Below are 20385 nucleotides of genomic sequence, written 5' to 3' on the forward strand. Positions count from 1 at the left end.
ATTACAATATTTACCCGTTGCATTCCTCCCTTACTCTAGGGGCACTGCTGTGCACCCAGAAGAGGAGTGGCCGGGAGCAGAGAGGTAAGTACTGTACCAATAGCTCTCATTTCCTGCAGTTCTGCTGACAGTACACTATAATATTATTTCTGCAGAGATTCCTTATGACTATTTGCTCACGTAAAGAACCAACGTGTGACCTAAGACAAATGTCTCTGCACGATCGAGTGTCTATGACGTTACCTGTATGTGCTTTTCCAACTTAGCCCCTAAAAGGTGTAAATATAAGAAATTTGATACACGGAGATCAAATGTTTTGTACTTGTGAAGAACTTTTGGTTACGTCGTAAATATAAAGAAGTTTTTGCATCATATTTATAAAAATGAGTTTCTGCCCGGTTTCGAACCGGGGACCTTTCGCGTGTGAGGCGAACGTGATAACCACTACACTACAGAAACCGCCTGTTTGAGTTTAGTGACACAAATGGTCAGGTTGGATGGACAACAGTGAAAAGAGCTTGTGTAACGCCTCTCTCTTCCGTCCTATTTCACATCAAGTATGGTGTGACACTGTTACACGCTAAGCAATATAGTTGCCCAACCATTGACAAGTTTCTTGCATTTTGCTGGGTGTCAGATGGCTGCCCTTGGAATTCACTCTTCTTTTTGATCTCATATTATGTATAAGAAACTGTGTAATAGATCTTATCAGAGGAAGACTCTTCTATCTCCACTTATCTGCCCTCTTCTGCCTGCTAACCTGCTTTATTCACTGCTCGGTCCCGTCTTCCGTGCAGCGCCTCCAGGTGATCAGCCCAGTCTAGTTTATTATTGAGGATCACGCCCAGATTAGAGATGAGCGAGTACTGTTCGGATCAGCCGATCCGAACAGCACGCTCACATAGAAATGAATGGATGCACCTGGTACTTCCGCTTTGACGGCGGCCGGTCGCTTAACCCCCCGCGTGCCGACTACGTCCATTCATTTCTATGTGAGCGTGCTGTTTGATCGGCTGATCCGAACAGTACTCGCTCATCTCTAGCCCAGATACTTATAGGTCCTGACTATCTCAATGCATGTCTCCAAATAACCCCAAAAAGCAAAACTACTTAAACTGTTTGATGCCATATTCCTAGAGTGCAGGATCTGATAAATCCCCTCAATTATTTCTGTGTGATTTTACAATGAGTTTTTGTTTTTTTGTAGGTAGGACATTGGATTCAGTAGCAGATGCTTCTGTCACTCATGGTGTTGATAAGAAAGGTTAGAGGGTAAAAAAAAAGTCATCCATGTTTCTGCCCGGTTTCGAACCGGGGACCTTTCGCGTGTTAGGCGAACGTGATAACCACTACACTACAGAAACTTTGCTATGTTTGTTTTTGTCCTTATGTGTGACAGTAGGTTACATGGTATATGTCACTTTTGTACTTATGTCACTTACTTATTGTACATTACCACATAATTTTTGCAGACGTCTCTTATGATCATTCATCCAAATGATTTAATGCCACAAGTAACTAAGTTGTGTCTGAAGGTTTCCAATTTAGCCCCTAAAAGGTGTAAATATAAGAAGACTGGTAAATAGAGATCACATGTTTTCTAGTATTAAAAAAATTATAGTTACAATTTATCTGAAATGAGAATTTGCAACTTATTTATATGTGTAAAAAAAAAAATTTGTTTCTGCCCGGTTTCAAACCGGGGACCTTTCGCATGTGAGGCGAACGTGATAACCACTACACTACAGAAACTGCCTGCTTGGTTTTGTTGACACAAAATGTTGGAGTTGGAAGGGAAACAGTTAAAAGGGGTTGTATGATGTCTTCCCTCCTATATCAGGTATGGTGAGATACTGTGTAGTATAGTACAGCTTTTTTCCTTCTGCTATTCTTAAGGAGTTACCGTCTTCCTAAATGAATAGATGAGGTGAGTATAAGAAACTTTGTAACATATCTTATCAGAGGAAGATTCTTCTCTTATCAGCCCTCTCCTGCCTGCTAACCTGGTCAGTTCACTGCTCAGACATATCAGTATCAGGTTACATAGAATTCTATGGAGAGGGGAGGTGGAGCCTCTACGGTTAGTCTCTGTATAAGTATTGAGGTCTGTTATGGAAGGTTTTTAGCAGTTTTAAAGCTATGGTGAAATTGCTGTGTTACTGTATCCACAGCAGGACATCGGTGTCTCTGCTTCTAACTGACTTGGCTGCTCTCCCTCCCCTCTCCTAAGATGGGTCTAAGCCAGCGATTCCCAACCAGTGGGGAAATAGCTGTATGTCCCCTTTAAAATATATTGGAACCTTAGGATGAATAGTATTGTGGAGTAGGAAGACTTTAGCTTCCTGCTCTATCGCTTGGGCATCAGCTAGTAATGTCTGCTGAACACCTGCTGCATCAATCTGCAGAGAAGAAGTGAGTGATCTTCAGGAGCCAAGGATGGGTAAGTTGTGGGGGGTTTTTTTGTTTGTTTTTTTTTTAATATAGCAACTACAGTGTGAGGCCACTGGGAGACATTATTACTAGAGATGAGCGAGTACTGTTCGGATCAGCCGATCAGAACAGCACGCTGGCATAGAAATGAATGGACATAGCCGGCACGCGGGGGGTTAAGCGCACCAGCTACGTCCAAGCGGAAGTACCAGGTGCATCTATTCATTTCTATGGAGCGTGCTGTTCAGATCGGCTGATCCCAACAGTACTCGCTCATCTCTAATTATTACTTGCCTGGGGGGCCACTGAAGGATATTATTGCTTGCCTTTGGGCAACTGGAGAACATAGTTACTTCTGGGCCAGTGGGGGGCATTATTGCTTGCCTGGGGGCTTCTGGGAGACATTATTACTTGTTTGAGGGTCACAGGGGACATTGCTATTAGCCTGGGAGCAGTAGTAGGGAAAATGATTATGTGTCTGATGACCACTAAGGAGCATGTACTACGCGTTGGGCCACTGGTGAGCATTATAAGGGCCCCTTCACAGGGCGTAAGCGCGCTGCTCATTTAGACACGTATACACGTGTCCGGGCTCGGCGCTTCAAAACAGAGCCCATTGATTTCAATGGGCAGCGCGCCTATAGCGGCATATAGCCGCGCTACCCATTGAAATCAATGGGCTCTGTTTTGAAGCGCCGCGCTCGGACACATGTATACATGTCTAAATTAGCGTCGCGCTTACGCCGTGTGAAGGGGCCCTTATGTGTCTGGGGAGCATTACAAAATGCATATAGTTTGATGTGGTTTTTGGGGAGGGTTTTCTAAATTTACTAGGAAAAACTAGTTGTAATTTCAAAATTTGTTCTAACAAAATTCTGGTGTCATCAGTTCTTACCGTACTCAGATTCACACTCACTTTTAAAAAGTGGAGTGAGTGGTTTAACAATGAAATCTTCACAAAATCTTCATATAAATAACCTATAACTTAATAAATTACACTTTGCAAGTCTGATGTGAATGGTCCATATAAAGGGTTAATTTTGGTTGTAACTAGGACATTGGAGTTAGTGGCAGCTGCTTCTGTCACTCATGCATTTTGAAAAGAATAAAAAAGCAATATGTGTTTCTGCCCGGTTTCGAACCGGGGACCTTTCGCGTGTTAGGCGAACGTGATAACCACTACACTACAGAAACTCCTGTGTATTTGTCTTCCATCTTATGACCTGGGGCAGTGGTCTAAGTCATCTGTGCTGCTCTATTCACTGTACATTCTAATATCATTTCTGACGAAATTCTTTATAGTTATCAATCAAAACGATGTGGTCTCCTAAATAACCGACATGTTATCTAAGACAAGTCTCTGTCCTATCTCAGCGTGCTCTGATGGTTCCCCTTTATATACTGTTCCAATGTAAGATGGAAATATAAGAAAAGTAGTAAGTAGAGATGATGGTTTCTACTATTGAAGAACTTTTGGTTACATTTTATACAACTAACTTTTTTATACTAAAAAATTACATTTTGCAACACAATTATCCAAATGTGTTTCTGCCCGGTTTCGAACCCGGGACCTTTTGCGTGTGAGGCGAACGTGATAACCACTACACTACAGAAACTTCCTGCTTGTTACCCTTGACATAAATGTTCGAGTTGGATGGGCAACAGTTAAAAGGAGACTGAAGTAAAAATCCAGAATCTAAAAAATCTATTGTAGGTATATGGTAAGTGTAACCGGCTAATAAAAAAATGTTGTAAAACACACTAGAACTCACTCATGGTACAAAATCCATCAACCACAATGGATGTGGTACATATAACTGGCTAAAAATATTTAAAACACACCCGAACTCACCTTTAGTGGAAAATCCATTGGGTCTGTGTACAATCTCCGAACGCAAGGTAAGTATATGATAAATATAACCAACTAATAGATGGAGTTATAAAACAAACCCTTAGTACAAAAATACATCAGGTTAGCTCATATATTCCATACCGAAGGACCCACAACAAAGATGGCCACCGCAGGATCCAATCATATATCCCATACCGAAGGACCCACAACAAAGATGGCCACCGCAGGATCCAATATGCATGCGCACATGAATGTGCGGAATCTACGAGAATATCCTAATATGTATAAATGTCTCGGGAGACTGTTAAAAACAACACACATGTAGTGTCACAATATTAACTTCTATTAGGCAAATAAAGAAAAATAATTATTATTGGACTACCAAAGATTAAATACACCAAAAATACCTATTAATATTATAAAGGGTTTGTGTGTTTGGATGTTTGTTCCTCAATCACGGAAAAACCGCTCCACCGATTTGACTCAAATTTTCCACAAACATAGTTAGGTGTAATCAGATTTTATTGAAATTTTACAATAAGGAATGAAACAAGTACACAGAATAGCAGAACCAAAGGGAAGAGGGGAACAAGACTTATATGCAAGTAATGTGACTGCGCAGGGCCAAGGCAGGCAAAGGAAAACATGGGGGAAACCCCAACATAATGGGCATGAACCAAAATAGAATGTCAATACCAAGAAAGAAAAGGGGAGGGGGGGGGAGAACAAGAACACAAGGGGAAAACAGGACGGGCAAAGTGTGCAGCAAAACAGAGTTAAAGGAGGGAGGACTCAGAAAGGGGGCAAGGCCCGGAGCAACAGATCGCACAGAAAGCTAGGAGATCATGCGAAAAGGGCAGTAAAGTCCGACGACTCCTGGAACACCACCCACGGCTGCCAGAGGGTGAGAAATTTGGAGGAATCAAGCATGTCCTCCGCCACCAAGAACTCCATTCTGCGGATGAGGAGAAACTCCTGCAGCCACTCAAGGAGAGAAGGAGAAGTAGTGTGACGCCAATGGCAGGGGATGACCGTCCTGGCAGCCGCGAGGAAGTGACGCAGAAGGTCGCCCTTAACCTTAGAGATCTTGCCAGGGACCAGGGAGAGGAGGGCTAGTTGCGGAGAGGGAGTAAGAGAGCGGCCAGTAACCTTTCCATACAGTGAGAACACAGCCGACCAAAATGGCTTAATCTCCTCACACTCCCACCATATATGCAGGAGAGAACCCTCCGCGGAACCACAGCGCCAACACCGATCAGAGATCGAAGGGTAAATCCTGTGGAGAAGGGTAGGGCAGCGATACCAACGGGACAGCAATTTAAAGTTCCTTTCCTGGGCACTACAAGGTAAAGGCAGCTTATATGAAAGGAGAAAACAACGATCCCAATCAGCAGCAGAGAGACTGAACCCCAAATCAGATTCTCACAAAAGAAGGGGGGGGACCCGGGGTAGCGGCTTTCAGTAATATATCGTATAGAAGAGAGAGGGCGAGTGGGGGGAACCGGTTCTGCCCAACAGGGCCTCTAACTCCGTAAGGGGAGAGGAAAGGAAGGACTGTACAGAATATTTGCGCCAGAAGGCAAATAACTGGTGATATTCCAGCCAGGAGAGCGCAACGTCCGGATGGGTAGATTGGAAGTGGGAAAAGGAGGGTAGAGAGGCAGAAGATTCGGGGATAGCGCCAAGCCTAACATCCCCAAGCGCATGCCAAACCAAGAAGCGATGAGCGGAGACACCTTCCACAAACATAGTTAATACACCCGATTGCACAATAGGCTACTTTTCGTCACAATAGCGCACATACGTTTTTCCCAGGACCCACCCAAAAAGCCAACTCACATCACCATCTCTGCAATCTCACACACTTTGGACCATAGCACGCCCTAAATCTTCACATTCCCCTCTACAGCCTCGCCCCTAACCCCACACAATCACATTCACATATACTTCAGCACTTTCACACTAACCGTAAAGATACTGCAGGAGCCGACCTGTTTCACTCTCCGGCCCGGCCATCTTTATTGACCCCCACCACTAGGAGGATCCGCGGCACCGCCCACCAGACTACTCCACTGTCCTCACAGGAGCATGCGCATCTTACACACATAGACAACGTGTTGCCAGCACGCCACCATTTTGCGCCTACAGCTTACACAGCAACACCCGACCCACTGGCTCCAGGCCGCAACACTCCCTGACGCCACTCTCACCTCCCTGCTGTTTGCTGTTGATGATCTATCCACCGGCCCGACACTGGTAAGTGGCCATACCATTCTTGCATTGCCAGGACCTCTGGCCTGTATACTACGCTGTACCGACACCTTACGCTCCATAATAATCTTCCCCATCTCCCTCCGTAGCCTGTCTATCTACTTAGCCTCCTCCAAACACCTCTCACTAACTTGCACCGCACTTCACCCCGTTAGTATGGCCCATGCCGCTGATGTTCCTGTGCCCACCATAGCCGCCACTTATTGCCATAACACCACTGACTTTATTTCTACTGGCTGGGCTCCGTTGCCGGCACATGCCGTTCCATTACGGCGCATGCCGGCGCTTTCGCTGTAGCAGGTGCCTGGGAGCCGCACAACCCACATGGCCTGCTTAACCCCCGTGATGTCCCCCATTTCTGCCCACATTTCCTACTCCGCCGCCTTTTACAATAACTATTAACAAATCACAAGGACAAACGCTCAAAGTAGCAGGAATACATTTGGCCACACCAGGCTTCTCACATGTGGTTTGCTCAACAGTATCCTGTGCCCAAAACTTACATGTACTGGCGGAAAATAACAAATCATACAATGTCGTATATCGGAGTATATTCACTTGTAATACCTCTGTCCCAAACACAATATGTACACTTTCCACCACCGACGTATACCAGGTGAAATAAAAAATATTTTACATGCAAAAAGTCTCACGTATTCTCTAACTTACTACAAAAACAACATATCAACTTACATTTCATATCCCAGACCTTTTACACACTACTAAAACCTTGCCCGCGATTGCATTTACATACTTCTACAATCACCGCAGACGAAGTCGCAGGTACCAGATAGTGTATATATATATATATATATATATATCTATATCGAGCCCAGATAATCACATAACAAGGATGACCACAATAAAAGCAGGTATGAAATATCCATATGTCCATCCGTACACGTAATGAAGAGAAGTTATTATCAAAAATAAATATGTAAATATCTCAAGAACCACCGAAAACCCAAATATCAACGAGGTCCACGAGGACACACACTGGACACCTATAAGTGGGTAAATGTCTAACTAATAAATAGTAGATGTAAGACACGTCATGCCTTTTATTAAACCCTTTTGGGAATCTAGTGTCCAGTTTTAAAATCCATTCCACTTCTTTGATTTTTAATTCATGTCCCGTGGTCCCCTCCCCTAACTGGTTTGGGAATGTAATCAATTGCATTGCATATATCCCCATTATGTGTGTGAACCAAATGCTGTGACGCCCCCGTTGACTTCGTAGAATTTCTATTATTTATACCATACAAATGTTCAGCGATTCTGACCTATTTAATAAGGCAAATACCCTTTGACCTTGTCACAGTTTTGTTGAATTTCATTCCTTGGGCTCCACTCGTCACTTTTTTTATACAATGGGTGCAGTGAGTAGATTTTTGATCAGACACACGTACACATGGGCTAGAATTACTAAGAAGCCGAAACCTCTTGGTAATTCTGGCGAGTCGTGAGCTTGTCAGGGAATCACTTAAGACTGGTGTAAGAATCGCCAGTCTTAATAAGTTCCCCAGCTGTATTTTCTGCTTACGTGTGCTTTTACATGGTGTTTAGTTTAAAGGGTTAATTTTGGTTGTAACTAGGACATTGGAGTTAGTGGCAGCAGCTTCTGTCACTCATGCATCTTAAAAAGAAAAAAATGCATATGTGTTTCTGCCCGGTTTCGAACCGGGGACCTTTCGCGTGTTAGGCGAACGTGATAACCACTACACTACAGAAACTCCTATATGTTTGTCTTCCGTCTCATGACCTGGGGCAGTGGTCTAAGTCATCTGTGATGTTCTAGTCACTGTACATTCTAATATCATTTCTGACTAAATTCTTTATAGTTATCAATCAAAACGATGTGGTCTCCTAAATATCCAACATGTTATCTAAGACAAGTCTCTGTCCTATCTCAGTGTGTTCTGATGGTTCCCTTTTATATACTGCTCCAATTTAAGATGGAAATATAAGAAAAGTAGTAAGTAGAGATGATGTTTTCTACTATTGAAGAACTTTTGGTTACATTTCATGCAAAAAGTTACATTTTGCAACATAATTCTCAAAATGTGTTTCTGCCCGGTTTCGAACCGGGGACCTTTCGCGTGTGAGGCGAACGTGATAACCACTACACTACAGAAACTTCCTGCTTATTTCTCGTGTCATAAATGTTCGAGTTGGATGGTCAACAGTTAAAAGGTGTTTTGTAATGGCTTCCATCCCATCTGACATCAGGTATGGTGGTGCTGCTTGCTAGGTACTAAAGGTGCCATGTCAACCATTGGGCAACCGTCAGCTCTCATGCATGTTTCCTGTTAGGGCACGTCCACAAAAGTTTCTGGGTGTCAGGTGACTGTCCCAGCTGATTGAGGTCATAGTTACTATCCCTTTAATGAATAACTGTTTTTTTTTTATCATTGTATCAAGAATTCTTGTCCTACTTGTGGTTTTGTCAATGTGGAGACTGATCTTGTCCCAGGCCGTACAGTAAAGCTGGGTTCACACGGGGTTTTTTTGGCCGGATTTTGATCTGCATCAGAATCCAGCTCCAAAAAAACGCCTCTCATTGACTTCATTGAGAGCCCTTCACTTCTTTTTTCCACCAGCGGTTTTGTGCCACTCGTGGAAAAAAGAAGCGACCTGCCCTTTCTTGCTGCAGAATCCGCTGCAGCGTCTGCGGCGTGAACACTTCCTCCTGATTAGGCCCATTCATTTAGGCCTAATCCGGAGCGGAGTGTCGCAACTGGATGTCAGTCTACTGCACCAACATCCAGCCGTTCTTTGGACCGGATTCTAAGGCAGTCTCCGCGTTAAAATCCAGTCCAAAAATCCCCGTATGAACCCTGCTTAAAGGGGTTGTCCTATCACAAGGATCCTATCTATACTGCTTGTTAATGTGGATGTAAGACTTTTCCTAAATACACTTCTTTAGCAAAACTGCTTTGTTTGTGCACTATATCACTTTATTCAATTGTTGTTCACACATCCCTTGGTCAAAAGTCCAGTGACGTACCTGCCTGCTGTGAGGGGGGAGGGCTGAGGGGCTAAGTTCTTGGGAGCGTGCCTGTGTCTCTCTATTTTATTAGCCCCCCCAGCCGCAATACTAATATAGCCGTGACAGGCGTGGAAGCCTTCAGTAGGCTCCCGGCTGTCACCAGAACAGGTCGGCTCCTGCGATATCGCTGCGCAGGAGCCGGCCTGCAATTGTACAGGTATGGGGTCGGTGGGGACTGGCCCTGGGCAGGGGGTATTATACACCTTGGGGGGAAGGGGCCGCCAATACAGACTCGGCATCCGCTTTAATAAAAAGGCAGATGCTGGGGAGGGTTAGACGCCGCCACATCGCCACGCTCCTGCCCTGCATGAAGCCAGCAGCGGCAGGAGTGATGCTGCTACTAGTAGAACCGACTGCGCATGCCGGCTGGTGGCCATAGTTCCAAGGCCGCAATTGCGAGCATGCGCAGTCGGCTCTACTAGTGTCTCACTGGCAGAGTCAACTGCGCAGGCGTCGGAGGTGACGCCGAAGAAAGATGATGAAAGAAGAGGAGGATCCAGCCGAAGATAGAGGCGGCGCAGGATCCTGTTCTCGAGCAGCAGTGGGGACGCCCCCATTGCATTTCCAGTGCTGGGGCCCGCCCCCATCGCTGCCAGAGAACTAATTTGCATACTGGTAAAAAACGGTATTTCTAAGGAACTGCGTGGCGGAGATCACATCTAAAGGTAAGAGACAAATAGACTTTCTAAAGGCTATTCCATCGTCTTATCCACAAAAAAAGGGTTTTAATGGTAGAATCCCTTTAAACCGGCAGAGGATATATTCCTCCAAGCAGGACTTTTTCCTTCACCAATTTCAGGCGGGCGTTGCCTGTCTACGGAAACATTCCAGTGAAGATGTGAACAATCACTTTACTGTAGGTTATGAGCTAATCAATGATTCCGGTCTGTTATCAATTTTCCAATAATGTTGGGTTCAGAAAGTAAAGCTGTATAAGGCTGTGGCCCCACATTGCGGAAACGCAGCCTTTTTTTGTTGCAGATTTTCCTGCGGTTTTTGAGCCAAAGACAAGAATGTCTGCAAATGGAATTGGAAAACTATAGGTAGATCTTATATTTCTATTTTCTATATTTCTATATTTCCTGACCAAAAATCTCCATGTGAACGCAGCCTAAGGGCCCCTTCACACGGAGTATACGCTGGTTGATTCTGAACGTGTAAACGTTCCGAATCAGCGGCGTTTAAAACAGATCCCATTGCTTTCTATGGGAGTCGGCATACATGCGCTCCCCATAGAAATGAATGGGCTGCTTTTTTCCATTCATTCCTATGGGGAGCGCACATATCCCGGCTCCCATAGAAAGCAATGGGATCTGTTTAAAACGCCGCTGATTCGGAACGTTTACACGTTCCGACTCAGCCAGCGTATACTCCGTGTGAAGAGGCCCTAAGGGTAACAATGAGGAATTTGACACCGATTCTGTTTGCCATTGTTTTCAATTGGAAGCTGAGATCGCAACAGGATGCTTAAAAAATAAATGTGTAGGATTTGATAGCCAAGCATGTATTTGTATGGAGAAGGGAGGGTAGTGAGGAGATGCAGCTGCATATGAGCTGTGGCCTTACCAGCCCTCACCAGAGTGCAGACTTGAAAAATACTGTTATTTTTCCCCACAAGGCTATATTTAATGTTTTCCTAGTTTGGCCACCAGGGGGAGCACATGCCATAATTGATTTACTGCTGCTCTAGTAGTGATCACACTGAACCCCCTCCCATTTCCTGGCTATGTATAAGGGGAGGATGTCTACTAATTCCCTCCCACTGTGCAGCACCATTTGTAAGTTACTGCAACATACCTGCGCCAAGCTGATGAGATGCAAATACATCAAAACAGCTGTTGTTGGCTGAGACTGTATTAGGTAAAATCCCAACATCATTGCAAACAAAGGCCTCTGAGAAGGTTGGCATGATGTTAAAGGGAGCGCCCTCTATTGGATGCCTTGACTGAGACTCTGTCTTCCTAATTACATCATGGAAGATAGACTTGCACATTCTCAGTCAGCGCCCTCTATTGGTGTGCACACTTGAGGCACTGGCTTCCTAATTACATCATGGAAGTCAGATTTGCATATCCTTCCCATGCAACATACCTGTTAGTGATAATATTATTTACTGATTTCTTTTACTTGTAGCACCAACATATTCCATTGCACATTGACCCTGATTTACTATTGTGGCATTGACAAGACACCGGCATAAACATGGCCCATCTAGGTTGGAATAGAATTTTTGTGACCTGCTCGATATGTAGGTATGGAATCTCATGAAAAGGGGGCGTGGCTTAAAGGCATCAAAATAGTGTAAAAAAATTTCTGGCACAAAGTAAGTCTTTGGAGTGTGGGCGGAAATCTTGGGATTATAGATGATAGGATAGGAAGTAGAGTTACATGTCCCCCCCCCCCCACCTGTCAACTAAAATATAATCCACAAGAGGGAAAATGTTTCTGCTTGTGAGCAGGTGCCATATGAAAAGCACCACCATAGTGCACAGACTTCAACAAAATGGCTTTGGCATTTCCTATAGGCACGAGAGGTGCTGTCATCGAGCATGCTCTGTTCGAAGCCACATGGGCACCAGTATAGGAGATAGGCACGGATGCCAACAGACAGTGGCAGCTGCTTCTAGCAATCCTGCATCTTGAAAAAAAAAAAAAAGTACATGTTTCTGCCCGGTCTCGAACCGGGGACCTTTCGCGTGTTAGGCGAACGTGATAACCACTACACTACAGAAACTCCCATGTAGCAGCTTGAATGTGCACATGAGTTGGGATGTTCTATGTACAGTATAAAATCAGTGGAAACCCTGTGGACCCCATTATATTCTATGGGGTCCGGTGTGTAACCGCTTTTTTAATGGATAGAGTTTCCACCTTCATTGTCCCAAACTGAATCTGAAGGATGGAAATCGGAACATGAGTGTGATCCTAATGTTAGCTCCTAAAAGGCATTAATAAAAAAAAAAAGGTAAGTGGATATCATGTTCTCTACTACTGAAGAATATTTGGTTATATTGTATACGGAAGGAGCTTTTGCGGCATATTTATAAAAAAATGTTTCTGCCCGGTTTCGATCTTAAACAGCGCCAGGTCACCGCTGAGGCCTGCTATTGGGCCTCAGCATTCACATGAGGGTCACTCACCTACATCGTGATGAGGGGGGTGCTCGGGAATTAAGACTGGATTACACAGCAGAGCCCAGGTAAGGTGAGTACAATGTGTTTTATATTATCTTCACTTTATCTAGACTTCCACTTGTTTTACTCGGGAGTCTTCATGCCCTGGATATAATACTAGCAGTTTTGCATTGGGTTAAACAGGTTCAGTCCAAAACTTGTGGGTGAACCTTTGCAACACGAATAGTGAGGTTCTCCCATAACTAGTTGTAAATGTTTCCTTCTTGCCCACCAGATGTCAGCAATATTTCATAATTGATATTTCAATGGATAAACATGATCAAAAAAGTAAAAAAAAATTGTGTGAACGTTTTATATCTAGAGATGAGCGAACAGTAAAATGTTTGAGGTTCGATATTCGTTTCGAGTAGCCCTCAATATTTGACTACTCGAATCGAATATCGAACCCTATTATAGTCTATGGGGGGGAAATGCTCGTTTCAGGGGTAGGCAACGTTCGAGTGAGGGTCGGGCTGGATCCTCCGTGCAGTCTTCTCCGTGCAGCTTTCCCGCGGCGTCTTCCAGCTCTGAATTCACTCTGCCAGGCATCGGGCCTGGGCAGAGCCGACTGCGCATGTCTGCACTACAAGCACTACAAGCGGACATGCGCAGTCGGCTCTGCCCAGGCCCGATGCTTGGCCGAGTGAATTCAGAGCCGGAAGATGCCGCAGGGAAGCTGCACGGAGAAGACTTCTAAAGGTAGGAGAAGAACCAGCGTTGATTGGCCGACTGTATAGCATTCAGCCAATCAATGCTGGTTCTGCATCAAACTTTTCCATTCGAATAGCGAGTGGTACTCGATCGAGTACGAGTATTTCGAATACCGTAATATTCGACTGAATACCTACTCGATCGAATACTGCTCGCTCATCTCTATTTACAGTATATCCCTTGTGGTTGGGCCATGTTAAATAAAACATGAATTACACACATATATATGTTCCGACCTGCCATACTCATTTATTTTCGAAAAATTGACACCTGCCATGTTGCTATAATACAATCAGTACATCATGCACAAGGCACATTCAAGCGTTTTGAGTAAAAATATAATGTTTTGGGAAAATTGCCCCAAAAATTCACAAATCTGTCCCAAGCACAAAATTACATACAAACCTAAAAATAAAAATTCTGGATATGTGGAGCTCATACATGCCACTTATGCCTACATTTGTTTAACCACTTCAGTACCGGGCCAATTTGTGGTCCAGGACCAGACACATTTTAGGTTTATTTTGTATGTGCGTTTTTGAGGTCTATAAAATTTTTCTCGTATGTCTTAGTCAACTAATTTTTGCGTCTTTTTTCGGGGACACATAGGGCTTTATTTTTATGTTATTTTTATTTTCAAATGTGTTTTAATTTTTTTTATATCTGGGAAAATATAAACAAAATAGGAGGGAAATTGTGTCTGGTTTTCAATTTATAATTTTTTTTTTTATTTAATAACACAAAGTGTCACTGAAAAACTTTACAATATAGTTTTTCCTCTCCGTTACGGTGATTTTTATTTTGTATGGTGTCGTCGGGGGTGGGGCTATAACCTTTAATAACGGCGTTTTATTAGCGTATTATTTATTTATTTATGATTATTAGTTTATTTACATTTTTTTTTTAACTTTTTTATTATATTTTTATTTATTTTTTTTTCCCAGATTGTGTCCCCATAAGGTGATAAGAGACCTTTGGGGACATCTGATCACTTTTTTTTTTGTACTTGAGGCTGATTTCTCCTATAACTGGGGTTGGTACATTTAACCTCAGTTACAGGAGACATACAGACTCCTGCACACTGTATACACAGTATACAGAGCTGATCTGAGTCCTGTAGGACCCAGCAGCTCTGGCAGGACACTGCTCCCAGCGGATCACGTGTCTGCCGGGTCAGAGGGCAGCTGATTTATGGCTGCGTCCATAGCCGTGTATACAGCGCTCATTGAGCGCTGTATACACAGCAATCGAGATAGCAGAGCAGGTAATAAATCTGCCCTGCTATCTCTCTGGGAGCTCCGGCTGAAGTTACAGCTGGCTCCTAGTGAAAGCAGCTGCACGATCTCCGTGCAGCTGCTGTGTTCTGACTTGGACGTACAGGTACGTCCTGTCAGAACTAGACAACCACTATCCGGACGTTTATAGTCTATGGGCGGTCCGGAAGTGGTTAACTTTATATCATCAACAAACTAAAGAGACCAAAAATCAACCAAAAAATCCAAAACACATGTGGTTATTATGTAAAAACTCATGCGGTTTAGAGCAAAAACTCATTGTGTAAACCCGGCCTAAAAGCAGAGTAGGAGGTCTTTGGAGGTCATGCCAACACATACTTACACCTTGTGCATATCTATATGTACACATATGAAATCTTCTTATAGTAATATTTTATACATACCGTACATACATACACACACAATCTTTTCCAGGGAATGTCAGGAACAAGCGTGAGAGGCCAAGAGCTTCACATGCTTATATGTCCCTCTGGGTTCAGTCTACTCATTGTCCTAGATTTTAGAGTCTTCCAGAGTTCAGGACTGTGGCAGGCGGTGATATAGTTGCTCATGTTTACTATAGTCACGTCACTTCTTGACTGGCATAGATTTGCGATTGGACGCAAACACATGTGCTAGACTTCTAATTCTTGCGAGTCATGCAGCTGTTGGGGAACCAAGACTGGGATAAGAGTCGCCACTGTCAGATCTGAGGTCATGAATCAATATTTTTATACTTTTATATTATACATGTTGTGTGTTATAAATACAAATTTTTCCTTGCTACTAAAGAAATCAGCTTTGGAACAAAGAGTGTATCTGGATGTGAGATTGAACATGAGTTTTAGGTGCCAATATGTGTTTTAGCGTATTTTAAAAAAAAATTATTTGTGTTGGTTGCAAAGTTGCATGAAGGTGGATGTGGCTATTGATGCCCGATTAAGACATTTGTAATCTTCAGGTTGTCTACTTTCAAAATATATATAGGGTTTAGGGGTTCACTTACTTTTCACGGTGTGTAATCCCTACATTTTATAGGATGATACTTTTTTAACATTTCCAGCTTCAAAGCAGATTTTTGTTCCTTCCCGTTCTGGTGATTTTCTGAAGACACGTGCATGCGGGTTCAGGCCATAGTGATAGGAATGAACTCTGCACATGTTGAACTCTTATTTTTATGAGGTTTGGTGCATTTAATTTTTTGTTTGGTTTCCGCTTTTAGCAACTAATATACATTTATTTGCATTTTTTCATAAAACATACACTTTAAATCAAAATTGCACGAAGGTGCCTGTTCATATACAGTACCAAGTGGCATTCTGACAATGCTGCAGGTGTCTACTTTAAGAAAATATATAGGTATGGGGGGGTTGGATGATTTTTTTTAATGTTACAATTTAGGTTTGATTTGTCCATCTCAAAACTGTGAAAATTGCTCTGGCTACTGGAGGTGCAAAATGTCCAGAGACTCTTGGCAGTGAAAGGGTTAAGGATAGGCCATCACTCCTAGAAACCGGATAATGTTAAAAAAAAAAAAATAATAATAATAATAATACTGAAACATAATCTGTGTTATCTACTCCTGGTGTTGATTGGCTTCAGCTTTCACGTGACCACTGAGGCCAATCAGCGAAGGGCCTGAATGTCACTACCTGTGACATCACGTGTTTCTTCCTGAGGCCTGCTGAGATCACTGATTGGCTTCAGTGGTCATGTGACTGATGAGGCCAATCAGCGGCTTTAGCACAACTCCGGAAGAGCAAACAAACGGAGAGGCATCGGAGGACATCAGAGCAACTGGGACAGGTGAGAATTCATTTATTTGTTTATATTTTTCACTTGCCCCAGAGTATTTATACTTTAAAAAGTTACCCTTTAAGGATAATTTTCAGATAGATTCTTACAAAGTGTGAACATCCCTTTAGGTCTGTTCTGGTTTTAGTTTGTGTTAGTTGTGGCTCATTCTGTGGTGTTGGCTATGACTGACTCAATAGCAAAGCAAAAGAAAAAACATGTTTCTGCCCGGGGACCTTTCGCGTGTTAGGCGAACGTGATAACCACTGCACTACAGAAACTCCCATTTGTGAAACATTGGAGACTCCCACTGATCTGGAAATTTTTTCCCTTATCCTATGATTTAGTGGCTTCTTAGTTGAGATGGGACTACCCCTTTAATATAGAGAGCACATGTCAATGGGTATGTTTTAAGATTACACTAATTTCTGAAAAATATTTAATGTTATTTTATGATGGATCCGCATTCTGAGAATATTATAGGCCCTGCAGGGGGCATCACCAGCATATTGAGAGTCAGACATGACATAAAGGTAAATCTCCATGGGTGGTCACCACCAGGGGCAGAGGTCATTCAGCTAAGGTGTAGGTGGATGAATGATCCCCCCCCCCATTGTGTACAGATTCTACTGTGGCAGATTATACATAAAATAATGTGCAACACCACAGACTTATTATTATTGTTTATTTATATAGCACCATTAACTCCATGGTGCTTTACATTTGGGGGTTACATACAATACACAGAATATACAGGTAGATATAATACTAACAGTGACCGACTAGCACAGCGGGGTAGAGAGCCCTGCCCGCGAGGGTTTACAATCTATGGAACTTCACATGAAATCTGATCACATCAGTTCAACAGTAATAGTATATGTGTCAGTATAATATATATATATAACTAGCTGGTACCCACGACTTCGTCTGCGGGTTGGCGGTGGGACTGAACCGCTTATATTTCTTGTCCCCTTATCTGTGGCCATAGTCTAGTTCATCTGGCCCCAGTATCTTGTCCCCCCATCTCTGCCCCCAGCTTCATGTCCCCTCTTCTCTGCCCCAGTCCACTTCATCTGCCCCCAGTTTCTTGTCACCCCATCTCTGCCCCCAGTTTCTTCCCCCCCATCTCTGCCCCCAGTCTCATGTCCCCCCATCTGTGCCCCCAGTTTCTCCCCCCATCTCTGCCCCCCAGTCTCATGTCCCCCCCATCTCTGCCCCCAGTTTCTCCCCCCATCTCTGCCCCCAGTTTCTCCCCCCAATCTCTGCCCCCAGTGTCTTCCCCCCATCTCTGCCCCCCAGTCTCATGTCCCCCCATCTCTGCCCCAGTTTCTCCCCCCAATCTCTGCCCCCAGTGTCTTCCCCCCATCTCTGCCCCCCAGTCTCATGTCCCCCCATCTCTGCCCCAGTTTCTCCCCCCATCTCTGCCCCCAGTGTCTTCCCCCCATCTCTGCCCCCCAGTCTCATGTCCCCCCATCTCTGCCCCCCAGTCTCATGTCCCCCCATCTCTGCCCCCAGCTTCATAGCCCCTCCCCTCCCCCGGTATAGTAGCACTCACCTTTGCCTATGTCCTCCACTGCTCTCGCTGCTGGCCGAGTGCAGACAGTTCTGTGTCGTTTATGTAGCAGAGCAGGCCTGGCGTCATAGCAATCAGCAGGCCAGAGCTTGCTGTGCTTCATATAGGACACAGGCAGCGGCTGTATGCAGCGAGGAGACACAGGAGAGGAGGAGATAGGCCGAGGTGAGAGCTACTACACGGGGGCCGATGTAGGGGGGAACTGAAGCTGGGGACACCCCCTAAGCCCGGGACACCCCCTCCCCCCGCTGCACTCACCTGTATGTGTGGAGTGTCGGGTGCAGCAGCCTTTTCCTCCGCGATGTGTGTAGGCAGCCTGGCATAGCTGCAGCTGCGGGACCCTGTGGGCGGCCGCCATCTTCCTCACTGTGTCCCTGGTGAATTGGCACGCCCACATTCAGCCCCCAACCTATGGTGCCGCAGCCCTGGCTCCATAGCCCGCCCACAGCCTGCCCTGCACCAATAGGAGGAGCGTGGACAGAGCAGCGCTGGCAGCTTCTATAGCCTAGGCGGAGGGGTCTTTGGAGGGTGACGGTGGCGATTTGGGGTGAGTGACCCACATTTAAAGTAGCCTATTCACCTTTCGTGGGAAATATGTGTGTGTGTATGAAATTTCACCAAAATCCATTCAGCCGTTTGGCTGTGATTGAGGAACAAACATCCAAACACACAAACTCACAAACATTCACCTTTATAATATTAATAGGGTGTAACATCACACTCGGTAATGGAGCTATGAATTTCATGGGGAAAATGGTGATCCATTCAGGTGATCTATCTGTGTTGCTGGTTTAATATACTGTATAATTCATGCTCTGGAGCTGCTTTCCTCCATTGCACTCCATGACATCATTGGACTCAATGTGAGCTAAGCCCCGCCCCTCTCCAGCTTCCTGTGATGTCATGCTAGGACTTTTAGGCCTTATTCACATGAGGCAAGGATGTGGATTTTAACAGCGGATTCCACCTCAAAATCCGCCTCCATACAATGATGGTCTATGGAGACCACAAGCGTTCTTTTTTCTGCTAGCGGCATGTTGCTGCTAGTGGAAAAAAGTAGTGAGCTGCCCTTTCTTCAGGCGGATTCCACGGCTCGCTGACGGCAGTAACTTCCGGAGTCAGACCATTCATTTGAGCCAACTCTGGAGGCGGAAGCCGTGACCACGATGGTCGTGGCAGGCGGGTTTTGACCCGGATCCCCGCGTTACTCTCGGTACCAAAATCCGCCCCATCTGTGAATGAGCCCCTAGTCAGCTAGTACTGGTACTGTACCGAGGCAGAAAGCAATGTTTACAAGATTTCTCCCAAACTGCTGAGAGCTGCGGACATAGCTAGAGATGGACTATATCATGCAGATTTTTGTTTCCATTTTTGGATTTACGATAAAAACAGATTGGCCCGTACGGGGATCGAACCCGCGACCTTGGCGTTATTAGCACCACGCTCTAACCAACTGAGCTAACCGGCCACATGTCACTAGCTTTTTCTTATGTGACTCAGAATTAAAGGGATACTTCAAGAGTTAAGTTTTTTATGGCCAATCTGTACAATAGACCAAAATCACCTGAGCTGCAGCGCTGGTGCCCAGACACTATACAGAGGACAGAAGCTGATCGTTCTGGGGGCTGGCTGTTTGCCCCTCATTGATCAGGTATTTAGGGCTTATCCTGAGGAAAGGTCATAAAAAAAACCTAAACTGGACAATTCCTTTATGTTATATTGATAAGTGTGTGTTCTCTTCCTGCAGTTATAACATATTTGGCTGATGTTTCATTTGTTAGAGGAATATTCTCTATACTCTGTCCTCTTCTTCTATTATTTTGTGTCATTTTTGTAACCTATAAAAAAATTAAACCTCCCCGTCGGGGAATCGAACCCCGGCCTCCCGCGTGACAGGCGGGGATACTCACCACTATACTAACGAGGAATTGCTATGCTGTTTTCCTTTAAGGGAAGCATCGGATTTTTCACCAAGATGCGGTCTACATTGGATCCCTCCTTGGTTATTTCAACCCAGGATAATTTTATTGAATGAATGAATGAATGATGATAATAATAACACACATACACATATAATATTATATCACATGCACAGATACACATGAGGTCTTAATGTTTGCAGGAAAAATTGTTCTTCATATTAGTACCATTTATTATTTCTTCCTGAGGTCGCTGATTGGCTTCAGTGGTCATGTGACTGATGAGGCCAATCAGCGGCTTCAGCAAACAAACCGAGAGGCTCGGCAGGACACCAACTG

General features: G+C 44.4%; 9 non-coding genes across 9 annotated transcripts; all 9 read right to left on the reverse strand.

The window, feature by feature from the left end:
- Window positions 1-386: 386 nt before the first annotated feature.
- On the reverse strand, window positions 387-459 carry TRNAV-CAC (transfer RNA valine (anticodon CAC)). Its single transcript has one exon. It is a non-coding gene; the product is annotated as a tRNA-Val (tRNA).
- An 832-nt stretch (window positions 460-1291) lies between these two features.
- Window positions 1292-1364, reverse strand: TRNAV-AAC (transfer RNA valine (anticodon AAC)). The gene has a single exon. It is a non-coding gene; the product is annotated as a tRNA-Val (tRNA).
- A 315-nt stretch (window positions 1365-1679) lies between these two features.
- On the reverse strand, window positions 1680-1752 carry TRNAV-CAC (transfer RNA valine (anticodon CAC)). Its single transcript has one exon. It is a non-coding gene; the product is annotated as a tRNA-Val (tRNA).
- Window positions 1753-3551: 1799 nt separating this feature from the next.
- On the reverse strand, window positions 3552-3624 carry TRNAV-AAC (transfer RNA valine (anticodon AAC)). Its single transcript has one exon. It is a non-coding gene; the product is annotated as a tRNA-Val (tRNA).
- A 4589-nt stretch (window positions 3625-8213) lies between these two features.
- Window positions 8214-8286, reverse strand: TRNAV-AAC (transfer RNA valine (anticodon AAC)). Its single transcript has one exon. It is a non-coding gene; the product is annotated as a tRNA-Val (tRNA).
- A 331-nt stretch (window positions 8287-8617) lies between these two features.
- On the reverse strand, window positions 8618-8690 carry TRNAV-CAC (transfer RNA valine (anticodon CAC)). Its single transcript has one exon. It is a non-coding gene; the product is annotated as a tRNA-Val (tRNA).
- Window positions 8691-12263: 3573 nt separating this feature from the next.
- Window positions 12264-12336, reverse strand: TRNAV-AAC (transfer RNA valine (anticodon AAC)). Its single transcript has one exon. It is a non-coding gene; the product is annotated as a tRNA-Val (tRNA).
- A 7185-nt stretch (window positions 12337-19521) lies between these two features.
- Window positions 19522-19595, reverse strand: TRNAI-AAU (transfer RNA isoleucine (anticodon AAU)). The gene has a single exon. It is a non-coding gene; the product is annotated as a tRNA-Ile (tRNA).
- A 387-nt stretch (window positions 19596-19982) lies between these two features.
- Window positions 19983-20054, reverse strand: TRNAD-GUC (transfer RNA aspartic acid (anticodon GUC)). Its single transcript has one exon. It is a non-coding gene; the product is annotated as a tRNA-Asp (tRNA).
- Between the last annotated feature and the right edge of the window lie 331 nt (window positions 20055-20385).

This window comes from Leptodactylus fuscus, chromosome 5 (genome assembly GCF_031893055.1).
Source record: "Leptodactylus fuscus isolate aLepFus1 chromosome 5, aLepFus1.hap2, whole genome shotgun sequence".
NCBI lineage: Eukaryota > Metazoa > Chordata > Amphibia > Anura > Leptodactylidae > Leptodactylus > Leptodactylus fuscus.